The 27442-nt window shown below is 37.3% G+C and overlaps 1 protein-coding gene across 1 annotated transcript in view; it reads right to left on the bottom strand.

Annotated features, from left to right (window-relative positions):
• Positions 1-27442, bottom strand: part of LOC109404905 (bifunctional heparan sulfate N-deacetylase/N-sulfotransferase) — a gene marked incomplete at both ends in the record, with an annotated part of 74634 nt that overhangs the window by 17713 nt on the left and 29479 nt on the right.

Here is a 27442-nt window from a genome sequence, read left to right as displayed (position 1 = left end):
ACGGTGATGAAACGGTGAAGAATTCGTGTACTTGGGCTCACTGGTGACCGCCGACAACGACACCAGCAGAGAAATTCAGAGGCGCATTGTGGCAGGAAATCGTGCTTACTTTGGACTCCGCAGAACTCTACGATCGAAGAAAGTTCGCCGTAACACGAAGTTAACCATCTACAAAACGCTGATTAGACCGGTCGTCCTCTATGGGCACGAAACATGGACCCTACGTGCAGAGGACCAACGGGCCCTTGGAGTTTTCGAACGGAAGGTGTAGCGTACCATCTACGGCGGAGTGCAGATGGAAGACGGGACTTGGAGAAGGCGAATGAACCACGAGCTGCATCAGCTGCTGCTGCGAAAATCGAGAGGTTACGGTGGACAGGTCACGTCGTCAAGATGTCGGATAGTAACCCGACTAAAATGGTTCTCGAGAGTCATCCGACCGGTACAAGAAGACGTGGTGCGCAGCGAGCTAGGTGGGTCGACCGAGTGGAAGACGATCTGCGGACCCTACGCAGAGTGCGGAACTGGAGACAAACAGCCATGGACCGAGTGGAATGGAGACGGCTACTATGTACAGCAGAGGCCACCCCGGCCTTAGCCTGATCGGTAAGGTAAGTAAGCTTTCAATATGATCATCAGAAATATATCTTTCTTTTAATCATAGCAAATCGCCAATACATTTTTAATTTAATCGATCGACTCAGTAATGGGAAAACCTATTTCTAGCTTAATTTGAATCTTCCATTGTTCCATTGGGTCTCCAGTTAGTCTAGTGGTTAAGGCTATGGATCGCCAATCCGGAGACGGCGGGTTCGATTCCCGTTCCGGTCGGGAAAATTTTCTCGATTCCCTGGGCATAGTGTATCATTGTACTTGCCATACAATGTACAAACTCATGCAATGGCAGGCAAAGAATGAAGGGCTTTAATAACAGTGGAAGAGCTCTAAGAACCCTAAGTTGAAGAGAGGCAGGCCAAGTTCCAATGCGGACGTCGAGTCATAAAAATGAAGAAGAAGAAGATTGTTCGACAACACGAAGAGGTTTGCACAAATAGTTACACTTCAATTCATGTGTAATGTGATTATTTTGTGTGTAAATCAATGATGCCAGGAACTGAAGTTTATCTTTGTGGGTGGATCCCTTTCAAAGTGTCTTGGAAGGAATTTTAGATGGAATCATACATGTGATGATTCCAATGTGTATTCGAAAATCATGGAAGATTACTCATTATTCATTCTACTTAATCGTGCCAAACAATTTCGATACATTTAAATAATATTTAAGTTGAATCAGATTTACTTGACGCAATTTCGTGTTTCCCTGTTTTGGCGTCAAAATGATACACGCTAGCTTGAATCTGGCTAAAAAGAATATGCACAATATGTCGCCGGGGGAATGTATGGAACAATTAGAGTCGGTCATCTTTTCCTTGCAAAATGTCCAAGTTTCAGCTTCATACAGCATTCCGTTCCTCAGATACAGTATCGGACAATGAAAATGCACCAAAGCCGTTTTCCCATACAAAATAGTCAATTTTTGATTGCCATATCTCAGTTATCTCTCAACCGATTGTTTTCAATTCTCTGTGACGAACTACAAAACTTTGAGAATATAAATGTTTTGTAGTTCGTCTCAGAAAAATGAAAACAATCGGTTTAGAGATAACTGAGATTTGGCAATCTAAAATTGACTATTTTGTATGGGAAAACGGCTTTGGTGCATTTTTATTGTCCGATACTGTATATACATTGGCATCTTTTTTAAATCGCCGAGAAATGAAATCCTTATGATAGTTTTCAAAGAAATGTATGATGAGTATCCCAAAGAACGTCTGAATTTTCTAGCAGCATTACTGCAATATATTGTTAAGTGCTTGTTTGTGAAATTCAATTATCATGTAGAGAAAAAAAATCTGACAGAATTCGGAATGGAAGCACAAGTTTTTGAACCCCTAGAGAAAATATATGTCACATAATAAGAAAGGGCCCTATAGCTGAAGCGTAAATGAGAGTGAATTCATTAAAACCAATGCTAAATCCATTTCCTTGACTTTCTTGGGCGTCGAGTATTTGCACGTCTATCAAACAATGCTCAAATTCTAATGGTCATTGGTCATTCAGGAAGTTATAATATGTTTAAAAGTTCTCATTAGACTGTAAGCTGAGATTCAGGCGTTATTCTAGTTTCGACGTTACGCCAAAAGATAAAGAGGACAAGGAAGAAGCCACATTTTCGGTTAGTGGAGAGGGGGAGGCTGAGCAAGCAGCACTAACAATGTTCTAAAAGTATTACTTTACTTTACAGCAGTCATGCTGTTGTATTTTGAACACAACGTTGAAAAAACCTCGCCTTTTCTACAGATACTCTACACGAATCAGCGTGGTGCTGGTAGCGGTTGTCAATTTCTGGAAGAGTAAGGGTTTTCTTTTCAGGTGCATAGCTTCTTCTGGAGCTCAGAATATTTTTTAGTTAATATCTACAAAACCATCGTAACAAATCATAGCTGAACTCTTCTGGAAATTACGAACTCTTTTTAGGACTAATCGAGAACTTTCTTAATGATTTCCTTCCAAATTTTTTTCAGCAGAGCACAATGGAAACTCGTCCGAAGATTTTTTTTGAGAATGTCTACATGATGTCTTTAAATGACTAACTGTAGTTTTTTCAGTAATAAATCATACAATTTGTCTAAGCTTAACACCAATCTTGAAATAGCCTCTATTCCTTTTAAGAATAAACCATCAGTTATATCGTTTCGACTACATCCTTGCCGAAGTTTCTCAAAAGACAGTTTTACATACTCGTATACTGCATATACTCACCTCACACCATTATCTTATAGAAATGCCAATTGACGTATCCCTGGAAAGTCATTGTAAGAATTGTTGAAGGTATTCGCGTAAAAGCCTTGAAACCATCACTGGAGGAAACCCTCGAGGGAAACCCAGGAAGGGAATCCCTGGAGAAATTCTTGAAGAATTTTTTGAAGTTATATCGGAAGAATTGTCAAATGATGGACTTCTTGAAAAAATCCTGGAATTCACCTGAAGGAATTCCTGCACGAATAGCTGGATTGTATGCAAAATGAATGTCTGAATGAATTCAAGAAGGAATTAGTGATGCATTTTCTAGAGAAATTCTGGAAGAAAACCCTGGGTGTATTCCTGTATGGTTTCGTGGAGAAATGTCTGAAAACGCTTCTAGCATATAGGTGCTTATATGTTTAATGAAAGTTACAGTGACTGAGAAAAAATCACAGGATATATTCTTGAAAGAATCGCAGGACAAATTTCTTAAGAAACTCCTTTGCAGGAGCTGCAGGTATACTTGAAAGAATTAATGGAGAGATTCCTGAATAAATCTGTGGATCAACTCCTTAAAGATTCCTCGGAGATTATTATGCAAGAATTCCTAGATGACTTCTTGGAGATTTTCCTGGCTTCTGTGTCTAAAATTACCTTAAAGAACTCCAAAACAAATCCCAGGAAGAATTCCTATAGGAATCCTTCGAGTAATTCAAAATATCTTCAGGTTAAAAAAAATATTGAATCCCTGAAATAGAATTTATGGACGGAATTCTGAAATTTCCGACCCTGAATGAATTTTTTAAAAGATCCCGAGAAAAATTTGTAAAGAAATAACTACAGGAATTACTGGGCAATCTCTGAAAGAACTCCCGGAGCAATTCCTGGTGGAATTCCTGGAGAAATCTCTAGAAGAGGAATTCCTGTAGGTATGCCTGGAGTAAACCCTGAAGGAATCCCCAGAGCAATAATGGGAGGAATCCCTGGAAAAATTTCTAAAGAAATCTTTTGAAGAATTCCTGCAGGAATTCGTAGACAAATTTCTGGAGGAATCCTAGGCGGAATTTCTGGATGAGTTCCTGGAGGAAACCCTAGAGGAATCCCTGGAGAAATCCCTGAAGCCAATCTCTGGAGTAAATCCTGGAGGAATTTCTGGACAAATTCCTGGCTGAATCCCTGGAGAAGTTGTTGGAGAAATTTCCGAAATTATACCTGGAGGAATTCCTGGAGAAATCGATTGAGGAATTTTTGGAACTATCCCTGGATGAATTTTTGAAAAAATAACTAGATGATTTCCTTGAGGCACCCCTGGATAAATTCAGGGACGAATGCCTGGAGCAATCCCTGGATGAAATCATAGATAAATTCCTGGTGGAATCTCTAGAGGAATTCTGGGAGGGACCTCTGAAAGAATTTCCGGAGCAATCCTTAGATATATTCCTAGAGAAATCTCTGGATGAATACCTGGAGAAATCAGTCGAGGCCTCCCTGGAAGAAATCCTGAAGAAATCCCTAGATAAATTCTTGGAGGATTTCCTAGAGCAATTCTGGGAGAGATCCCTGGAGAAATTTCTGAAGAAAAACTTTCGAGGAGTTCCTGGAGGAATCCTTGGAGAAAATTCTGGTACTCCAGGATAATTCCCTGACGTAGTTCCTGGAGGAACCTCAGGAGAAATGCCTGGAGGAACTTCTGGAGAAATCCATAGAGGAATTCTTAGTAAAATTTCGTGAAACTATTCCTGAAAGAATTCCTGGAGGAATCCCTGAATGAATCCCTGGAGGAACCTCTAGAGGAATTCTGGGAAGCCCTGAAGAAATTTCTGAACAAATTCCTAGAGAAATTCTTCGAGGAATACCCAGAGGGTTTTCTAGAGGAATTCTCAGAGGAATTTCTGGAGGAATTCCTGGAGGAATCCCTGAAGGAATTCCTGGTAAATATCTGAAGGAATTCCTGGTGGAATTTCTGGAGGAATCCCTGGAGAAGAAATTCCAGGAGGAAGCCCTGAAAGAATTTCTGGAGGAATCCCTGGAAAACTTTTGGAGGAATTCCTGAAGAAATTCCTGAAATTATTTCTGAAGGAATCTCTGGGTGATTTCCTAGAGAAATTCCTGGAGGAATTACTGTAGAACATTTCGATGGAATTCCTGAAACAATTCCTGAAGAAACTCCTGCAGAAATTCCTGAAGCAATACCAGGGGTAATTCCTAGAGGAATTCTTGATGGAATTACTGAATGAGTTCTATTAGAAATAAAGGGTGATACGGTCAAAATTTGGTCACCCAATTTTTTTCATAACTTTAGACTGCGTACACCAAAACAGCTGACTTTTGGACCAGTAATGCTACATTATATGTAGCATATACCATAAAATTTTCATCAAAATCGATTGAGTATTGGTTGATATATAGATAAAACCATCGACCTACCTTTTTAAAATTTTGTACAAAGGCGCTCCATAGTAAATTTTCGGAAATTTAAGGTCAGTAAAGCACAATTTTGATTATAGAACTACCAATACTGCTCCGATTTTTATCAAAATTTTACAGTATAGTACTATTATGAAAATATGTTCTTAGTAAAATTTTGAGCCATTTTGTATGAATACTTTCAAAGTTTTAGCAGTTTGAATATGAAAAAAACTGACCGGGTGCCACTTAAGCAAATATAACTTTGTAACGGCTGGATCAAATTGAATGAAATTTTTACACAACATTTTGATATGCATACTTCACATACAGAAAAATTTTCATTGAAATCGGTTAAGTATCTCTGGCTCTATAAATAAAACAGTAAAAATGTATGAATCCTCTTTGCACAAAATTTTAAAATTGCAGATCTCAGGGTTCAACAATATCTCCGCAAATACTAGACCGATTTTGATGAAAATTTTATGGTACAAGCTACATATAATGTACCGTTACTGATCCAAAAATCAGCTGTTTTGGTGTACGCAATCTAAAGTTATGAAAACAATTGTGTGACCAAAATTTGACATAAATTGACAAAATTTGACCACCTAAACAAATATAACTTTGTAACGGCTGGATCAAATTGAATGAAATTTCAACATTTTGATATGTATACTTTACATACAAAAAAATTTTCATTGAAATTGGTTCAGTATTTCTGGCTCTATAAATAAAAGAGTAAAAATGTGTTCTTATTTTTCAATCCTCTTTGTACAACATTTTAAAATTGCAGTTTTCAGGATTCACAATATCTCCGCACATACTAAACCGATTTTGATGAACATTTTATGGTATAAGCTACATATAATGTACCATTACTGGTCCAAAAATCAGCTGTTTTGGTGTACGCAGTCTCAAGTTATGAAACAAATTGTGTGACCAAATTTTGACCGTATCACCCTTTACCTGGATGAAATCCAGGACGAATGCCAGGAGAAACTCCTGGTGGAACTTTGGGAAGAACTCCTGAAGAAAGTCCTGAAGAAATGCCTAGAGGAATACCTGGATACATTCGGGGAGGATTTCCCGAAGAAATTCCTGAAGAAATTGCCGTAGTAATTTTTGAAGAAATTCCTGGAGGTATCCGTGGCTCAAATTCGGAGTAATTTCTGAAGGAAATCCGGAGGTAATTCCTTATGAAATTCTTGAAAGCATTCCTGGAGGAGTCCTTGAATGAAATCCTGGAGGAATGCTTGGAGGAATTCCTTGGGGAATTCCTATAGAAATCCCTTGAGGAACTCTTGGAGGAATGCGGTGAGGTATTCCTAAAGGAATTCCTGAAGGAATTCCTAGAGAAATCCCTAGAGGATTCCCTAGAGCAATTCCTGAAAGAATGCCTGTAGGAATTCCTGGAGGAATCTCTAGAAGAATTCCTGGAGAAATCTCTACATGAATTCCATGAGAAATCCCTAGAGAAAACCCCTGGAAGAATTCATGGAGGATTTCTTTGAAGAATAACTGGAGCACTTTCAGGGGGAACCCTTAGAGGAATCTCTAGAGGAATTCCTGGACAAATCCCTGTAGGAACTTTTAGAGAAATCCCTGCAGGAATTCCAAGGAAAATCCTGGAAAAAATCCAGGAGGAATTCCTAGAGCACCCAGGAAGAATACCTGAAGAAATCCTGAAGGAATCTCTGGGCGAGATTCTGAAGAAATCCCAGGAGGAAGTGCCAAAGAAATCACTGAAATTCCTGAGGAAATCTCAAATCTGATACTCCGAAGGAATTCCTTAAAAGAGTACGTAGAGGAACTCTTGCAGGAATCCTTGTAGCAGTTCCAGAAGGTGTCAAGCCATTCGGCCGAAGGTCATTAGGCCGAAGGCCATTCGACCGAAGGTTATTAGGCCGAATGGTCATTGGGTCTTATTTTTTGTCGTTATGTCCCTACTGGGACAATACCTGCTTCTCAACTTCTATGTTCTATGAGTACGTCCACAGTTATTAGCTGAGAGCTTCCGCTGCCAATGACCATGTTGTATGTGTATATCGTACGGCAGGCACGAAGATAAACTATAACCAAAAAAAATCAAGGGAATTCCCTTTACGGAAACTTACTGGACCGGAAAATTGAACCCAGTAGTGCCCACCCTCAGCATGATTTTTTCCTTCTTCCAAATATATATCGTTCTTTCTAGTCTAATTGCAAAAATAGTTTTTGGGACTGAAACTGCTGATATTTAAATCACAAATTTTTCCTTCTTTTATACATAGGCTATTCTTTCTAGTTTTGTTGTTAAAATAGTTTTTGGCAATAACTGTTAAAAAAGATAAAAACCACAGATCCGTTTCCAGTTTCCTGCTGAATTGCAATTCATCCTGATGACAAGGAGATCGAAGTAGGCAGTGACCGCGAGTGGAAGTATTTTTTGTTTATGACAGCATTTTTTTTCCGAGTTCGATTTTCTTGATTCGGCTGATGATCTGGCTGGCCCTACGCCACCCGGGTAACAGATACGTGAAAAAGTGTTTAATAGGGCCGAGCGTTTTGGCTTTATGGAGTGTGTGGTTGTGGTTTGCTTGATTAGCGACTGTTTTCCGGTGAATCCGGATGTGCTGATTGTGGCACTAATGCGGTGTTACGTGACATTCGAGTGTTACGTGAGTTCCATTGCCACCAATCTCGTTGACTGATTGCGAACAGGATGAAGATCTTGAGAACCGCGGTGGCGTTCCGTTGAAAGGGAGGTGGCTCATCGCCAAACAAATGCATTGATCCAGCTGATGGTGAAGGTGGAAGGAAGCCTATTGCAAATCTGCTTTCAAGCCATCAATCAAGAGATCCTGAAGCACATCGTTGGATTACAAAGCCATTTGGTGAGATCTTTCTGGTTTAGTTCTTTTTGAATTATTTTCTATTCATATATAAACATTCAAATCATCATTATGGTCCACTGCACGAATTTATGCTGGCCTGCTAACTCTCACACGAAATTTGACGTTTGAGTTGTTTTTTTTTCGGATTTATAACTTCTTTACTCGTTTTACGCGATCTTGTTTTATTTTATTTTTTTTTCGATAAATTGAGATGTTTTTTGTTGTTGTTTAACGCGATTTTTTGTTCATTTATTTTTCTTTTCTTTTACCTATTTTGTTATTTCTCGAGTCGCCATTTTTTTTTTCCTCGCGTTGTAAACATTTATTGGGAAGTTCCGATGACCCTGGAGGGATCGGTTCTGCTTGTGCGTCGCACTGAGCCGAAACATACATATTTATACAATAAATAGAAAAAATCTTGATGAGATCGAAGTAGAGTAGACAGTGACCGCGAGTGCGTGTGTTTTTTGCGTTCGACAGCAAATTTTTCGTGTGAAAATGTGTGAGCCAATTTTCGTGGTTTGGCTGATGATCCGGCTGGTCCTACGCCACCCGATTGCATTTCGGCAATCGTCGCTGTTTCGCGTGTGTACATATCGATCGCGGTCGGTCTGTTTTGGGGCGGCTAAAGTGAGCCACCGTAGTATTATTCAATCGTGCCGTAATCTACCTTTATTTAAAATATCATATCTACTATAAACTAATGTTTACTTTTTCAGCGTTAACCAGGTAAATGAGGTAAACTAAATTTATAAAAAAAAAATGTCATGCGCTTTTTCGCCAAGGAAAGCATCCCATTAAACCCCATCCACATCCAACTCCAGATATCTATGAAGTGGGCCAAGTTCTTGGACATATTCTGAGTAGATATCTAATCAACATTTCCTCCCCATCCCCGCTGATCGTAAGGACCTGGCCAGGTGTCGAGAGTTCGTTAAATGAAAGGTTTGTCAAGTCCCAGGCAACTTTTCTGGCGCATTAAACGTCTCTAACGACAGCCACCCCAGGATGTGTACGGTCGGCTATGCTATGCTATGCTATGCTATGCTAATTGCAATTCATCCTGATGACAATTCGGCCTAGTGACCATTCGGCCTAATGACCATTCGGCCTAATGGCCTTCGGCCTAATGACCCTGCATCGTTCCAGAAGGAATACCTGGAGGAGTTCCTGAAGAAACTTCAAGAGGAATCTCGGAAGTAATCCCAAGAGTAATTCCTAAGAGAATCTCGAAACGGTTCCTGGAGGAAGTCTTGGGTTAGTTCTTGGGGGAGTTTCTAAATGAATTCCAGAAGAAATTCCTGAAGGCATCCTAAGTAGGGTTCTTGGAATTATTTTTAAAATAATCCTTAAAGCTGTTCCTGAAGGAATTCCAGGGTGAATCCCTGGAGAAATTGTTGGTCGAATTTCTGAAGAGACCTTATGAGGAATTCCTCAGGGAATCTCAGAAGAGCTTTCTTAGCGAATCCTGGAAGAATTCTGTATTGGAAGGGCTCCTAAACGATTTTTCGTTCAAATCTTTTAAGCCATTCCTGGATTAATTTTTGAATAATCTTAAGTATAATTTTCTAAAAGAATTTCTCTGGAAGACATTCCTGCAGAAATATTTCTAGAAAATTCCAAATGGAATTATTGGAGTAATCTCTAGCGGAATTCTGGAAGAAATATATGGAGAAATCCCTGAAGAAATCTCTGCATAAATACATTAAAGAATCTCAGGATAAATTTCTGAAGGAAACCTAAAAAAACACAATGGAGCAATCACTGGAGGAACATCTAAAGATATTTCTTGAACGAACGTCTGGTGGAATACAAGATGGAATCCCTGCAGCAAGCTATGGCGAAATTCCTGGAGAAATTGTTCATACTCTTACAGTTTACGAAACTAGGAACTAAAAATCTAAAGCAGTCATTTTGATTCAAAACTGCAATGCCGATTTACAAATTCACATATCGGGCGCCCATGCCGCTTAAAATCCATCTCACGTCAACCAACCCCCCCCCCCCCCCTTTACCACTATCAGAAAAAAATCCTACGCAAATGGATAAATAGTTGGGAAGCTTCAGAACTCGGCTCCGGATAATCGAGTCCGACCTGTAACATGTCGAATTGTCGAATGATATCCTCCAGATTCCAGATTAAACGAACTCATATGGGCGGTGGCAGTGTGCGTACATCGTCCATTTTCCTCATCTCCTTACCCATGAAACTTCTAACAATTAGGTAGGTACCTACTCGAGCCGGTAGATGTTCACTTCAACCGTCTACGGTCGAGCGGCCGACCAGCATTGTCAGATTAGAACGTTTTCTAGCTTAGCGGTTTTCTCTCAGCCTCCCGTGTCGTGAATCAGCTTCATCAGCAACCAACGTGACCCTTAGGGATTGTACTAGGTAATAGATTCCGGGTACCACTTTTCATCGCAGTCAGTGGCAGGCTGAAGTGAGATTTTGTGCCGCGGTCAGTTTGCTGAGCATCCTCCTGAATTGGTTTCGCACAGTTAGCGGAAAGCGAGCGTTTTCATTATGTGAAATTTACCACCGAGTGCAATGAAAACAACGACGGTACGCACAGCAAGTGACCTGGCGGGTGGAGAATCGGTGGTTGAGGGGTCACATATTCCGGCACACCGAAAGAATTTAATATCAACTCATTAGAGAGAATGCGTCCGGGCTGAAGCCCGGACCGCACCGCATAAATGTGTGCGCCGTCCCGAGTTGAATATTGCACAAATTTGCTTTTGGCCTGTGTGAAGATAATTTCCAAAGGCATTCGACGTCAGGAAAGGATGAATGCGAGTCCCCGGAGCTACCGGAGCAAGTTGACTCATTTTGACAAGACGCCGCAAAGTGTGTCTTGCGGTTCGGGATGGCTTCTGAGGCACACATGTTCGCAACAATCCACAGGATGACGGCAAGAAGACACGTTTAGGACATTCGGCTGTCTTTGTGGATAGCAAACAGATGGTAGCTACAGCAACAGACTTCGGTTAACCAAATTGGATGCTGTTTTGAACGTTACCTGTCAAGAGCTGTTAACATTGGCAAGTTTCTGTAAACAGAGCTGAAATGCATCTAATGTGAATACAGTATTGAACTATAAATAGACTCGTAGATTGATATATGAGTTTTAATATATCTAATATACATATATTTGATATGGTGTTACTTCGGTACTATTGATATTCCCATTCATCTGCCAGGCAAGTGATTCAACAACTTTTTGAGGTTAGTGGCTTATCATCACTTAAAAGATATTTTCAGACAACTTCGAAGAAGCATTCAGGCATGTCGTAATATGATAAAAATGAGGGTATGAGATGAAGTATAACCAGGGCCGGATTTACAAATGTGGGGGCCCGGGGCCACAGTGTTGTAGGGGCCCTCTTTTTAGAGGATATTTTTTTTTCATTATAGAAAAAATCAGAAAATATGAAAAATTCTTCCAAAAATTAGGGATGTTATTGGAGATATTAATCTAGCTTAATTAGCGTAGCGTAACTAGAAATAAGGGTATCTAAGCATAACAGAGATCCAGATATGAAAGTCTAATCTGAAGACGATTGCAAAAGAAATTTTATCAAGTAAATAACGCTTTATCCGAGAGTGTTCAATGTATTAGATTCCATTGATCTAGTCAAAATTTAAGAGAAAGTCCTTTAAGAAATTTAAAAATAGATTATAAAGGAGACATTTTTGATACATTTCAAATAAAATTCATAGCGCTATCTTTGGGGCCGTTTTTTTCATTTTTTTTTATCTGTATTAACGAGAATTTTAGCCCTAGGCTAGTTCATCTCGGGACCCACGCTTTACTTCCCTTCCGAACACGCAGAAAAATATCTGGTAAAAACAACAATATTTGACTTAAACTCAATCAAAATTTCACTTTGTTCTGGCCAAAAAATGAAATATTATTGTTTATACAATCCAGTCTGTTTGTTTTTAAGTGAAGATTGATGGTCCACTGCACGAATTTATTCTGGCCTGCTTACTCTCACGCGAAATTTGACGTTTGAGCGGTGTCGGCACCGCTCAAACGTCAAATTTCTCGTGAGAGTAAGCAGGCCAGCATAAATTCGTGCAGTGGACCATTGTTGAAAGTACAGTGTATCAAACAATTGTCCGTACAGCAATTTTTTAGTCACAATAATTTTTCATTCAAATGTTTATAACTTTTTTATACGTCAATCAAAAACGCTGAAATTTGAACCAATCATAAACCATATATTGCAGCTCCATTGGTATAATTTTGAGCGAGATCGAATAAGTTTTCTGAAAGTTATTGAACTTTTAGTTAAACTTTTAGGATTTTTGAACACATTTTTAAAACATTATATCTCAATATGTAGTCGATGAAACTTTTACAATCTTTTTTGTGTTACAGCTTATACCTAAGGCTTTCATATGCAGCTTCGTTTGAGGTTTTATATTCACTACAAAAAATATGAAAAATCTGTATATATTCAGAGCATTATTTGGAAATTTATCATATTTAGATCAATAAAAGTGCCAAGTGTTTTCAACTTTTTTAAACTCTCTTAATGGAATATTTTTATACAGGACCTACTAAACAACATATGAAGAGTAGGTCCTATGTATTTTTCGTTCAGTTAATGCTCTTTTATTGGTAGAAAACGTTTGGCAGATTAAATGTTCAAAATATGGTGATTTTTTAAATACCGTCAACTGCATAAGTAATTTTTTCATATTTTTTGTAGTGAATATAAAACCTCAAACGAAGCTGCCTTAGGTATAAGCTGTAACTCAAAAAATATTGAAAAAGTTTGATCGACTACATATTGAGATATAATGTTTTAAAAATGTGTTCAAAAATCTTATAAGTTTTACTAAAAGTTCTATAACTTTCAGAAAACTTATTCGATCTCGCTCAAAATTTTATCAATAGACGAGTAATATATGATTCATGATTGGTCAAAATTTCAGCAGTTATGATTGACGTATAAAAAAGTTATAAACATTTGATGGAAAAATTATTTTGACAAACAATTTGCTGTACGGACAATTGTTTGATACACTGTAAGTAATGATGATAGATTCTACCATCGACTTTCGTTGTTTGACAGGTGCAAATTAAAATAGGATTGTTGATTTTAACATAAATTGATTTTACTTTCTATCGTATCGTTTATTGAAAATAAGAGCATAATATTATTTGCACATGATTATTTCTTATTTTTGTTCTCATGTTATTTTTCATTTCTTGCTATCAAAAGCCAATGTTAGTCGCTAAGTATAATGATTTTTGATCAGCATCATGATGTGCCTTTTTATTTATTTGTCCGGATCGGTCCGGATACATATCCAGCGGACCAAGTAGTGGACGCGACGTAGTGGAATCTGCATAGGTACAGACAGGAGCTGAAATCAAATTATATTTCTAAGATTAATAATAATCTTTATATTATGATTTTTATTATGATCTAAAGTTATTCAGTAGATTGTTTATTATTTGTATACTCATCAATAGGAAACAAATAGACTTGGGTTCTGCATTAGTCGAAGATGTTTTACCACCTTCTGAGTCAGTTTTTGCATCACCGGAACTCCTGAAAGTCGTTAATTTTCGATTACTCCGTTGGTCTACAAAATTATTCAAAAAAATGTATTAAATAATAATAATTGTTGCGTACCTGTCCAATATTTCTTATTCAAACACTTTTTTCGTTTCTTTTATTAATAATTGAAACAAACACACTTTGACAGCTAAACGAAAACAAGATCCAGCTCGCGAGGGAATCGACGTTAGTGTGCTCACCAATTAAAATAAATCTTATTGAATTCATGTCAATTATTTTAATATTTACAATACTTTTTTATCTGAGGGACAGGGCAGCTGAATTAAAGATAGATTCAAATGGACTCTTGCATAATCAATAATAAACATATTTTTGTTTCTACAATTTTTTCCATAAAGCTTTATATTGTAAAAACAAACATAAATAAATTTAAATTTAAATGGAAGAAAATTGTAAAAATAACAATATATTACATTATTTCAAAGATATTTGTGTATGTAATATCAACAATCACTATTTTTAGTTCAATGTGAAGAATTTTCTGTCCGTGAAGGAAGAACTCACATTTTGCGAGTTTGTTGGGAGTGGGATTCGATCCCAGGTCCTCGGCGTGATAGTCAAGTGTTCTAGCCATCACACCAGGTCCGCTCCTTGGGGCCGTTATTGCAAGCTCTGAACAGAATTTCTTTCGGAATCATTGATGAAATCTATAGAGTTGCAAACCGATTACAAGGTTTCTTTTTTGTGGAACTTAAGCATTATCATTTCTAACGCGACTTCGAGGATTTTATTATGAACGCGCAAAATAACTCTTCAGAACTTTTTCTGAAACTTCTGGTGGCAAAAACCCATAGTGGTATTTTTAGTGGAAATTCAACTAAAAGCTGCTGAAGAAATTTCATCGGAAGTCCGTATTGAGTTCCTGATGGCATTTCTGTTTTATTTTGAATAGAATTATAAGTAAAATTTCATAATTATCTTTGGCGGACGAGTTTTTGCCAATTTAAACAAAAATGGTTTGCTAAACTTCAAATATTTCAGGATCTTTCAAAAATTTCTACACCAATATCTACTGAAATTTTTATAAGGAACCTATGGATTTGTTAAGAGTTCGCCTTAAATAACACATTCACGCCAGGGAAGAAAAATTCGTCATGAGATAAAACAAATTAAAGAAATCCGCCTAAAGAAATGTTTCAACAATTTTGGGATTCGATTTGAATAATTCATAAGTTTGGTAAGCGGAATCAAACTCTAGAACTTTTAAACCTTTTTTTTTTATTCTGATAGAAACACTTGCAAATCTTCAAACAACTATGTAGGAAATGTTTAAAAATAATACCAATAATTTTCGAGTAGCAAACACGAATTTTCAGCAGACACTGTTCGACTCTCTATTTCATGGAGTTTAAGATTTCATCCAGAATTCAGGTGAAGATAATCATTCCGAACCATAAAAATCTTAACAACTTTCAGAGAAAGTTTGAAATTTTATAAAAAAAGGCAGATATCTGCTTCTTTCTAATTTGAAGCACACACATTCACACACATCTTGAGAGTAGAAGTACTTGTGATAAAAATTAAATCACGATGTTTTCAGCACTACTTTTTTTCGGTTCCTATTTGAAGTTAGATTTTGTGGGGGCCCCTAAAATGTGGGGGCCCGGGGCCATGGCCCCCCTGGCCCCCCCTTAAATCCGGCCCTGAGTATAACCTATGACTTACATCAGAAGAGTATTTTGTAGATCTCACAATAGGAGATTACGATACGAAATTCTTCAAAAATGCAATCAATGCATTTATGCAAAACGACACAAAGCAGTACTCTAGTCCCTGACCAACCCTGTAAATGTTTATTCATTCGCAATAAATTCCGATAATGATACAAAGCGTAGGAAGAATCGGCAGCACACAGCATAAACGACGCAAAAAGGCGGTAAAAACGGAAGCGAGATGTAATTGAATTGTTTACAACAACGTGTCCATTAAGGGGACCACCTTCAACATCTACCACCTCCATACCACCATCGTCCGTCACCACAAGACGGTAGCCATTCGCCTTAGGATTACACGAGCGCTATGATGTACTCCTTCTCCCATCCATTGCGATGGTACTTCACTACCGATGCGACCGTCTGCCACCACGGCGAAGATTGTTCTCGCGTCGTTGGTTGGACGAAACCGGCCATCTGCAGAAGGAAAGCACTTCTTGTCTTTGCAGTGCACACACTCGACTCGGTGACGACGACGAGGACCATCGCCTCCGCATGTCGTCGTAAGGTGGACAATGTACTTGTTTCTGGCCCATAAGGCCACGACTGTACATACTACGTCTCCACAATAATGCAATGTTTTTGTAACCAACCGGGTGAACCGAACTCTCAACCCGGGTGAGATAATTTGAACATACGTTCTACGTTCGGTTGTTGTGCGCGAGGCTTACCGACCGACCGACCGACAACCGATATACGGAGTCAAGCAGATCATTAATGCTCACAAGATACAACGGGGTCACGTTTCTGCATCGCAGCAAGTTTACTAGTGGACATGGACGACAAGCTTTGTCATCAATGGTGGTCGTTTGCTTGGTTGCAGTCTCCAGAAACTCGGAACATCACCCCAGCAGCGTTCATTATGGGGGAAGAAGCGAGGGCTCTCTATTGTAATTGATATTGACTGCTGTGCCATTACTGGTACTGAGAATGGTGGATTATCCTCTGGTAAGGAAGGGATGAATGCAGTAAGGCAACGTGAAATAAATGACACCAGCTATAACTGGAAAACGATGAAGTCTTTCAAATATCTAACGTTCATCTACATGACATTATTTGTCAGTATAACTACAAGGACGAAGTTTGAACTTGTGTACAGGCAGGGCTCGATTCAAAAAAATGTCAAAAATTGTGTTTTTTTTTCAAGCAAACTAATGGTGCCATAGAGAGATTAATTTACGCTCTAAATACTACCCAAAAAATATCGATTAGCCACACATATCGTTTTTTTAAGTATAACTAATCGTTTACACGCTACTTCTAGAAAAAAGATGCACTTGAAATAAATAAGCTAGCCTTTTTATTTACTCTTTACTAAAGAATTTTCATCTAGATTAGCAAAAATCATCCAAATAATGTTCTTAATGCGCAATACTGAAGTCATACCAATAATGGGACCGAACCTTTACTAGGCCATAAACCTTGTGTAATCAGCTCTGACTTTACCATGACAGAACTGGAATAAGCTACAAGAAGAACACATTAAGGATATACTGGAGGTTTCCCAGTAGAAAGCTCAAAAATATCTCCTAGACGAAATATGTGAAGGAATTGCAGAAGCTTCTTCATGAAAAATCCCAGAAATAACTCACTGGGAAACATCAGCAGACAACTTTTGGAGAAAACCCAGAAGATATATCCTCTGGAAACCTAGAAGTATTTCTTAGAAACAATCCAGGAGCAAGATCAGGAGGAAACTACTGGATGAATTCCCAATGGCGCTCCCAGTGTAGAACAAACTCCCCGAAGAAACTCTTGAGCTATCCCAGAAGGAACACTTTGATGATTCGGAATGGGACCTTCTACAGGGGTCCTAGAAAAATCCTGGAAGGAATTTCTGAAAAAAAAAACAGAAGAAATTTCATATGGAACTGCTTGAGGAATTTCAGCCAGGACTTCCAGAAGAAATTTTTCTGTTTTGACAAAAAAAAAAAAAGAACAGAAGGAACTCCAGGAGGAATACTGGAAGAAAATCCAGGAGAGACCCCTGCAGTATCTTTTAGAGGACTCACAGAATAAAAGATATCTAAAGGAATCACAGAAAGAATTCTTGAAAAAATCACCGGACGAACCACAGCTACAGGGGACATACCAGAAGAAATTCCAGGGGCAAAGCCTGGAAGAACTTGAGGAATCTCAGAAAAATGTTCTGAAAGAATCCCATCACAAATTCTTGAACAAAAGAAACTCGCAGGAAAAATGAAAGTATGGCAGCACTGCCTTATTTCAAGCACGATTTCAAGACATCGAAAATTATTTGTAATACCTTCGGCTATGAAAATTTCAACTAAGAAAGATATTAAGTGTTTTTCAAGTGTTGAAATAGTTGATTATTCTCAACATCATTAGGGTTTCGAACTACTTGGGCACCCGCGTCAATTCCCGGCACCTCAAAGAAAAAAAAAACAATCAAAATATCACTTGCCGCATATTTTCAAAACGCACTTCCGTAGGTAATCATATCCCACAACATTTCCGCAACAGGATCCACAGTTAATGAGCTACACATTCACTCTGAAGCCACGCAAACGAGTGCACTCCGAATGAATATTTCCCGTTTTGTCCATAGATGAATTTTATGAAGATATTCCGGAAGGAATACCTGACGAAAAAACTGGAAACCCCTAGGTAAAGAAAATTCTGGAGAAATCCTCTAATAAAAATCCTTATCATTTTTTTTAATGAATTTCCGGCAGAATTTTTGATCAAATCTCTGTGTGAATTTCTGCACGAATCTCTGCAAGAATGTTTTTCAGCCTTTCCATAAGAATTATTATAGGATCCATGAAAGAACCTGTAGAAAAATTCCTGAAGGAATCCTTGGAGAATTTTCTTAGACTTTCTTACGAAATACTTGTAACAATTTCTGGAACAGAAAAGTCTTGAAAGAATATCTCAAGGAATGTGAAGAAATCTTGCGAATTATCTTTGATAATCTCTTGTAGAATTTCTGAAGCAATTGCTTTGAAAAATTTCTGGAAAATATCTGAAGATTTTTTAAAATGAATTCTTGAAATATTTTTTATTTATTTATTTATTTATATAAAAAAATTCTGTTTGAATTTCTTAAGGAATTTCCAGGATGACTTTTGAAAGAAATTTACGATGAGTCTCTGAAAAAAAAAATCTTCAAGAATCCCTGGGAGGTTTTTTTCAGGAACTCGTGAAAGATTTTTTAAATGCATCCGAGGATGGATTTCTGCAAGGGTCTATGAAAGAATTATCGAGCAATCTGTGGAAGTTTTTTCAAAATAATCCTTGGAGAAGTTTGTAAAGAAATTTCTGGAGGAAAATCTGGAGATATTTCTGAAGAAATTATTAGTCAAATTTATAATAAAAGCCATGGGAGATTTCTGAAAGAATCCTTCAAAAAAAATGTGAAGGATTCCCTAGGGCAGTTTCTACAGAATTCCTGCAGAAAATTCCTAATAGATCTCACAAATATGTTTCAAAAGAGTCATTGGAGGAATTTGTAAAGAAATCCCAGGAAGATTTTTTGACAGAAAATCAGATGTAAAAAAAATCCCTGGAGCGATTCCCAACTAATCATCTCTTATTTAACAGGCATCATTATGACGAATTAATTCAGCATAATGTTGAATAACATTTAAATTATTTTCACGTATAACCTATGTTCGGGTTTTGTTCACACAAATTTGGAAAAGTTATAAAGCGTAGTGTTTTGTAACAACTTAATAGTTTGTTGTAAGAAGCGTCTTACAAATATACAAGAAAGCTTCTATCAAGCATGGGCAAAAATGACTAAAAATAAATAAAATACAAAATTTTGAACTCTCCGAGAGTAATTATTTGCTCTCATGTTAAGAACACCTATTATGAAATAAGAATTACATACAAAATTACCTAAATCCAGACTAGAACTCCAGACCTGTCGATTGCCAGCCACATGCCTTCCTATCTGCGCCATCCTAAAGATGGTGAGTTGAAGCACCCAAAACAAAACATAAACTTCCCATGACTCAATCATGATCACTCCTGAACTTGTGTTCAGCAATAATGCCTCAAAATTACGTTCATTATGTCTCTTGGCACTCAATATTGAGCTACATAATTCTATTGTATTTTCTTCTGAGTGATTTGTTTAAAATGTTGGTTCTTTGATAACGTGGTTATCTAAACAGTTTTAGCCAATGTTTATCCCATTATCCGAACAAAATCGCGAGTCGAAGTATGAAGGACTGAAAACGTTTATTCGACAACCCGAGCAGGAATGAATAACTGCCACATACCTAGAGCATACCAAAGTCAGGTATCATACCAAGACAAGGTATTGGTCAGTTGTCCAGGTATAGAAAATAACTTAATTTGGTATTTTGTAGGTATTGATACAATGCCTCAACGAGTTAGTTATTGGTTTGGTGTTGAGGACTGCTTGAGGTATTATTGAATTATGGAAAAATCGCTATTCCCGAGCAGGAACGAATAACTGACACATAACTGCAGCATACCAAAGTCAGGTATCATACCAAGACGAGGTATTGGTTGATTATCGAGTTATTGAAAATAACTTATTTTAGTATTTTGTAGGTATTGATGAAATACCTCAACGAGTTATTGGTTTGGTGTTGAGGACTGCTTGAGGTATTATTCAGTTATGGAAAAATCACTATTTGTATGGAAAAATTGCCGATTATTATTGAAGTATTGCCATACCTGATGCCATTATTCACGTGTTATGCACAGAATATACACCAGTTATTATTTTAGGTATTTTACCCCAGACAACCAGGCATCGCATAAGCATGCACGCTGTACATCGTATAAAGTAGTATTTTAAGTCACTATCGCATATATGTACGGCTGAGGGACAATTTTCATCGCATATGATGTTATTTTTTGAACTTACTGCGATGTATCTGGTAAAATCATATAAGAGTACAAACTAACTTTCATAATGCATGACTACATCGTAGTAGACGATATTCCGATGTTTTGTTGCGACGAACTTTGCTTATTCGCAAAAGCGTGCGAGTGAACTCGCAAAGTGTGAATTGAATTCGCATAATTGCGTACTACGATGATTATACGACTTCGCTTGGTGCTTTGGTGCTGTTCTAATTATGTTTAACTCGCATTGGTGTACAAACTAAATCGCATAAAAGTGAAAATAAACTCGTTCAAATGTACATACAAACTCGCATAAGCTAGAATCGTTAACGTTGGCATATTGCGATGTGATATGTGATAACAATGAAAGAGGTGCTGTTGGAGTGCCAAAAAGCTAAAAGAAAGTGAAAAGTCATCATTATGGTTACAAAACAAGTTACAAAATCATCATTTTTGTTTTGTTGACCTTATAATTAAAATTAATGAGTGGTGCTAGCAAGAGAGTAGTAGTGGTAACTGTGCGGGAAATCATGCTACATCATTTTGATTTCCAAAGAGCCTGCCGAACACGTACAGCGCACGGAAACCAAGTGCATTCCAACAAGCACTGAGGTGAGTTAAAATGTCATGACATTTAATCAGTGTGTTTCATAAGTAGTGTTTGGTGCTAAGTGCGGCTCGATAATCCAAAGGTTATTAGTTCGATACTTAGGTGACAAGATTTTTTTATTTCAAATATTTTTAAGTCGCATAAGGTGCTATATAACGTCGCAATAGTGCATACCGTACATCGCATAAGATATCGCTTCAAGTCATATAGCGTCATTATTTTCCCGTCAATGCACGTATAGCGCCTCCACTTTTGTACGCATAAGGCACTTTTACTGCATCTTATGCGATGTAACTTTACCGCATAAAAGTACGTATAACATGAACATAAACTTCATTATACGTGCAAATTGGTTGTCTGGGACCTCTTATGCAGGGCTTCTTAATACCTCATTCAGGTTGTAGGTATTCGGTTTTCCATACCTGAGTTTGGTATTCTTCAGCTATTTTCTCCTGCTCGGGTTTGTATGGAAATATCGCCGATTATTATTTAGGTATTGCCATACCTGATATCATTATTCACGCGTTATGCACATAATACACACCAGTTATTATTTTAGGTATTTTACCTCTTATGCAGGGCTACTTAATACCTCATTCAGGTTGTAGGTATTCGGTTTTCCATGCCTGAGATAGTTTTAGTTATTCTTCAGCTATTTTCTCCTACTCGGGAAGGGAAAAGCACTTTGTGCAGGAACATATGCTTATTGATACATCAGCTTAATATGAAGCAGACCAATGTTTTGTTGAACTGTTTTGTGAAGGAATCAATGCTTGTCGAATAAAATTCTTATTAAACTTTTAAAAAGTGTTTTAATTTATCATTGTTGATACCGATGCGGAAAGCCGAACATTGACTACTTTTTCAAATGAAAAATCATTTAAACAGTAACGTGTAGAGCATATTTTTTGTTCAGCTATCATTACCATTATTGAGTAACAATTCAGCAAGCTTGCTTGTTTGTGACTTGCAATTGGTCGGCGTTAAGTCAGACTAGACCATCTGTTTTTTAATGATTTTGACAAAATGCCCTGCAAAGGCATAGGATATCAAATCAAGCGGATTATTTTTAAAAAAGTAGGTACAGGTCGGACTCGATTATCCGAAGACTCGATTATCCGGAGACTCGATTATCCGGGGTTCGATTATCCGGAATTTTAGACTCGATTATCCGGAGAATTTTTATAGAGGTTTATTTTTATATTGTAATGCATAAATTTGAAATTATTTAGTATTTGTATTATAATAGGGTCCGGAACTATGGCAGGGGGACCTATTTTGGGCACTTACTGCTATAACTCAGTTAATTTTAAACCGATTGACTTCAATTTTTGAACATAATTCGATACTGTACGTACCTGATCGTGTTCCAAAAATGAAGTCAATCGGTTCAAAATTAACTGAGTTATAGCAGCAAGTGCTCAAAATACAGGGGATAGACAAAATGATCGGGACAGGCAAAATTTTCACTTTCCAAAAAATGTTCAACTAGCTGTAACTTTTCGAAAAATGCATCAAATATTCTCAAATTTTTACTGTAAGTTCTTCAACTAGTTGTATATCAGTGGACAAAGTTTGGAAAAGATCGGACAATTTTTCACGAAATTATAAAGATTTTTGAAAAAGATAAAATTATCCGATAGCCAACTTTGAGCTGTTATATCTCCGGATTCAATGAACCGATTGCAATGAAATTTTGACCATTTATGACTTATATAATGAACTCTGGAAAACATTTAACTTAACTTGAAATTTTTAACAAGCGAAAAAGTTATAGCGATTTTACTTTTTTCACGATTTTTCAATAAATTGGTCTATTTTTAATATGCATCCCATTACTTTTTCAATTTATTGACGGCTATGTTGTTACTCTCCTTCAAAACACATTTATATATAAGTCATTTGGAGGGAATTTAAATGAACTATAATTTGCATCTTGAATTTTGAAACGATGTTGAAGTTTTGGATAATTTGGTGTTTTATAAGGAAAATAATCTAACCGTTGTAATTTTCTTTCGTGTTAAGAATTTTAAGTTGAGTCAAACGTTTTTTAAAGCTTATTATGTAAGTCATAATTGGTCAAAATTTCATTTCATTCGGTTCATTGAATCCGGAGATATAACAGCTCAAAGTTGGCTATCGGATAAATGTACCTTTTTCTTAGAATCTTTATAACTTCGTGAAGAATTGTCCGATCTTTTCCAAATTGTGTCCACTGATACACAACTAGTTGAGGAACTTACAGTAAAAATTTGAAAATATTTGATGCACTTTTCGAAAAGTTACAGCTAATTGAACATTTTTTGAAAAGTGAAAATTTTGCCTGTCCCGATCATTTTGTCTATCCCCTGTAGGTCCCCCTGCCCAAATGGTACCAGACCCTACTATGCTGCCCCGATTTCTAGGCCGATTATGCTTAACACTAAAGTGTTTTACACTAGACATTACCATTTCACAATCAATCTTAACAGCAGTTGATATATTTTGGCATCATATACAAATTACGTAACAAATAAATCTCGCGTTATATTTAAAAAGGGCCAAACTATTTTAAATTTTGTTTCAGCGAAAAATAAATGAAAAATTTGATGCAATGAATGATATACGGCATAGTTTGAAAACAGACGCAAATCAAGGCATTTTTCAAAGAACGCATTGGATGGATTCCTTCGGATATTACTTTACGTTGGATGGGAATCCTCCAGAATTTTCAAGGGCAAATGCTCCAGAGATTTTGTTCAATGATGGATTACCAGTACAAACTCCGAGTAGTCGAAAGCTTCCAAGTTTGATGAATTCGGTGTCCGGCCATTTGGCCGAATGCCATTTGGCCAAATCATGATCAAAATAATTCAGAGGATGTTCTTGACACTCTAACTGCCAACATGATCATCAGAAGTATTTCCTACTTTTAATCATAGGCTATTCTTTATAGTTTTGATATTCAGGAATTAGATGGCGTTAAAACTGCCAATATTTTCCCTTCCTTAAGTCAATGGCTGTTCTTTAGAGTTATCCAGCTTTTTACGCTGGCTATAAAACAACGGGGGGTGATTCGTTTTTGACAATTCTTGCCGACAGCTTTTATAGCTTGATCTTAGTAGGCAGGGTATTAGATTTGTTGAGTCATCTGTCAAAAATTTTCACTGTTGAAGGCCACCGTTTTTTTTTAAATCTCTCTTGCGTACCACATTAAATTGATTTTTATACTATTTTAGGCATCCGAGGACCTCTAAACTGAAAAAGGGCTTTGTTACAAGGAGTTGAGGAATAAGATTTTTCAAAAGTTCAGCGTAGCGCCGATGCTGACTATTACAATCACAACGAACAGTGTACATTACTGGGCTTACACTTTTTTTTATGATTATTTAACTTATGTTGCCTTTTGTGCCGCACTTTATACAAGAACAAAAATATACAATTCTCAAGCGATAGTTACCTCTCCACTTCCAACTGCAATCGGGCTTTGATCAGACTCAATTGGTGATTGATTAAAGGTAGAGAAGTATACACTCAGGCTAATTCTGCGCAGTCCTGTAAAATGGGTCGAGTCCTGAAACGTTGAGTCGAATTAGGTCACAAAAGTCGGCTCAATCCCGTTTCATTTGTATAAGTCACCTCACACGCCACGCAGAACAAGCCTGACTACAAAACCAGAAAAAAATACGTATCATGTCTCCAAAACGCAAAGTGGTAAATTAGAGGGATTATTTGGTATTAATCAGCCATGTTTTTGAGCAACTGGAGTTTAACAAAGTCGATTGATCGCGCTACACCGAGAGCGAGTATAAGTGAAACCATAAGTGAAGTCATTTCTGGCAAAAGCAAAGCATGCAACCCGTCAAATCTCGCTTGATCTCGGTCCTTCTAGGTCCTGTTAAGTAAAAAAAAACCTAAACCTGGCTCAACTGGATGGCCGACATAGGCGTTGACTCGTTCGAATACAGTTCGGTGTAGTCTCTCCTAGTTGTATATAAATATTTATGGTAAAGCCATTTTGAAACTTACGGCTGAATCCATATTTCCTTCCTGCTAGTTATCGTCAGCATTTTTTTATCAAGCTAGAATAGTAAAACATGTAAAAACGAATTGAAAATCATAAAAAATTTAATTTAACTTCTCTTGTTCCGGAGGCGTGAAAATTCTTGACGTTCCACTTTGTCAACATTGAAAATTTTCCACAAAGCTTACTTTGATTTAACCATAATGGGATTTATAGTGTCGGCAAGAAATGTCATTCACAGTTTATGGCACACTAGCGTAAAAAGCTGCGGCGGACATTGGCATGGCCACTTAAGTTCATCATTAATTTTTCGGCCAATCGACACTTTCGGCTCCATGGCGTTCGGCCAAATGAACCAGAACCGATGAATTCCTCTTGATATTGCTGGGTATTTCTCCTAGAATTTCGTCTGAGACTCCTTCAGTTCTCCTGGGATATCTTCAGAAATTTCTTCTTCAGATTTTTCCCGAGGAGTTTTAACAAAAAATGCTCCAGAAATTCTTGTTGGGATTGCATCAGGAATTTCTACTGGTATAAGGGGATCGACTGTGATTGGTATTATGCTAGCGGGGATTTTCTGCTTCCAGTCTCTATGTAATCGGATATCCGTTTATGATCACATAGAGACTGGAAGCCGAAAATCCCCGCTAGCATTTCTACTCGGATTCATTCACGGATTTTTCCTCCGAAGAATCTCTATGGATTCCTCCTAGGATTTATCGTGGAATTTTACATTAATTAAGATTTCACCATGGATTTCTAAGTTTCCTCCAGAATTTTCTATTGATATTCCACCAGAAGTCCTTTAGAGAGGAAGTCCCAGAGCTACTGCTGGTATTTCTCCAAGGATTCTTCCGTGAATTTCTTTTCCTTACATTTCTGCAGAAACTCTTGGATTTCTTCAGAAATTCTTCTAGGCATTCTTCACTATATTTTTAAGGAGTTCTGCAGGAACTCCTACATATAGTCCTTCAGGATATTTACCATTGATTTCTCTAGGGATTTCTCAAGATTTTTTTAAAGAAATCTTTTATGAATTACAGTGATTTCTGTAGTAATTCAGGAACCTTTTTCAAAACTCTTTCAGTGACTCTTCTAGGGGTTTTTTCAATAATTTCTCCAGGGGCAAATCTAGGAATTCTTTTAGAGATTTCTACAAGGATCCCTCTACCACTCCCAGTACCACGTGTGTATTATAGACACAGCACAGAGGCTGTTTCTGGATTAGAATACGTTCAGTCTGTGCAACCTCTGGTTGAAGACGGTGTAGTCATAGTGTCTTTTCAAAATAATGCGGAAAGGAAACGGAAACGGATCCTACTCGGGTAGTAAGAGCCAAACTTGTTGATCAGAAATGAGAAATGTTATTTGTAATGGTTATTTTTATTCGTTGCTTAATTTTATAGTTCATGCAGCATAGACCCGTTACACTTCACTTATCTACTGTCTGTTTTTCGGGACGCAAAACTGAAAAGAGAAGGCTGTGTTGTAGAAGAGATATCTTGCCAACATAGCCAACAAAAAGTAGAAACAGCAAAAGTACATTGTTTTTACTACTGCCTCATTCATTACATTTTTTTCGTCCATACACACTGACACAAATTCACATAAACCACACTCCTTCCCCTTCACCATCAACTGTATATTTTGTTTGTTTTATAGAATCAGAACCTTTTTATTTAGCTCAAAATTCACAAAAAAAGCTGTGTCGATTTTGTCCGCCCAAAATACTATCAGGGGCCCACTGTATACAATATTCCATAAATTACGTTACGTTTTGAGGGGAGAGGGAGAACTCAACATAGGTGACCAATACAAAAACTTCAGAAGTCTTATACGAAAAGTTTGACTATGGGAGAAGGGATTTTTTTTCATTACGTAATTTATGGACGTTTCCTAATTCAAATTTCAGGCTACGCCACTGCTTCATACACATAGCATAGGAAAAAAAATCCGTTTTTATACATTTTTAAATTCCGATTTAATTTTTTTTTCGTGATTCGATTATCCGGAGAATTCGATTATCCGGAGTGAAATAAAAATCAATACTCCGGATAATCGAGTTCGACCTGTATTACTCTTTTATGAAATGAAGCATCTGCATCAAAATAACATTGAAAAGCTCACCTGCCCAAAAAATCGCGTGGTCCACTCTGACTGAACGCCGACCAATTGTTAGTTGGGTTCTCAAAGCAAACCCCTGAGAATGTTTTGGAACCAATTCTTTGAAGATCGTTTGAGAGAATGATTAAAAAAATTTTCGAGGGATTTTTCAAAAAAAAAAAAAAAAATCTAGAAAAGCCCTTAAAAAATAGTGTAAATCTCTGAAGGATTTTCCAAGAAGTCCCTGGCGGAATTTCTACAAAAACTCATACACAACTGGTTGTGAAACTTCTGGAGAAATCTCTTAATGGTGGGATTCCTGGAGCCATTTAAAGTTGTTGTGGGAATTTCTGGTAAAATCTATGGAAGATTTTCTAAAGTATCCTTAGTACAAATATTTGAAGGAACTTTTGAAACATTTTCTGAAAATCTCTGGAATAGTTTCTGAATGCATCGCTAAAAGTTTAATTAAAGGAATCTC

Source organism: Aedes albopictus, chromosome 2 (genome assembly GCF_035046485.1).
Source record: "Aedes albopictus strain Foshan chromosome 2, AalbF5, whole genome shotgun sequence".
NCBI classification, from domain to species: Eukaryota; Metazoa; Arthropoda; class Insecta; order Diptera; family Culicidae; genus Aedes; species Aedes albopictus.
This window is presented reverse-complemented; position numbering and strand designations above follow the sequence as displayed.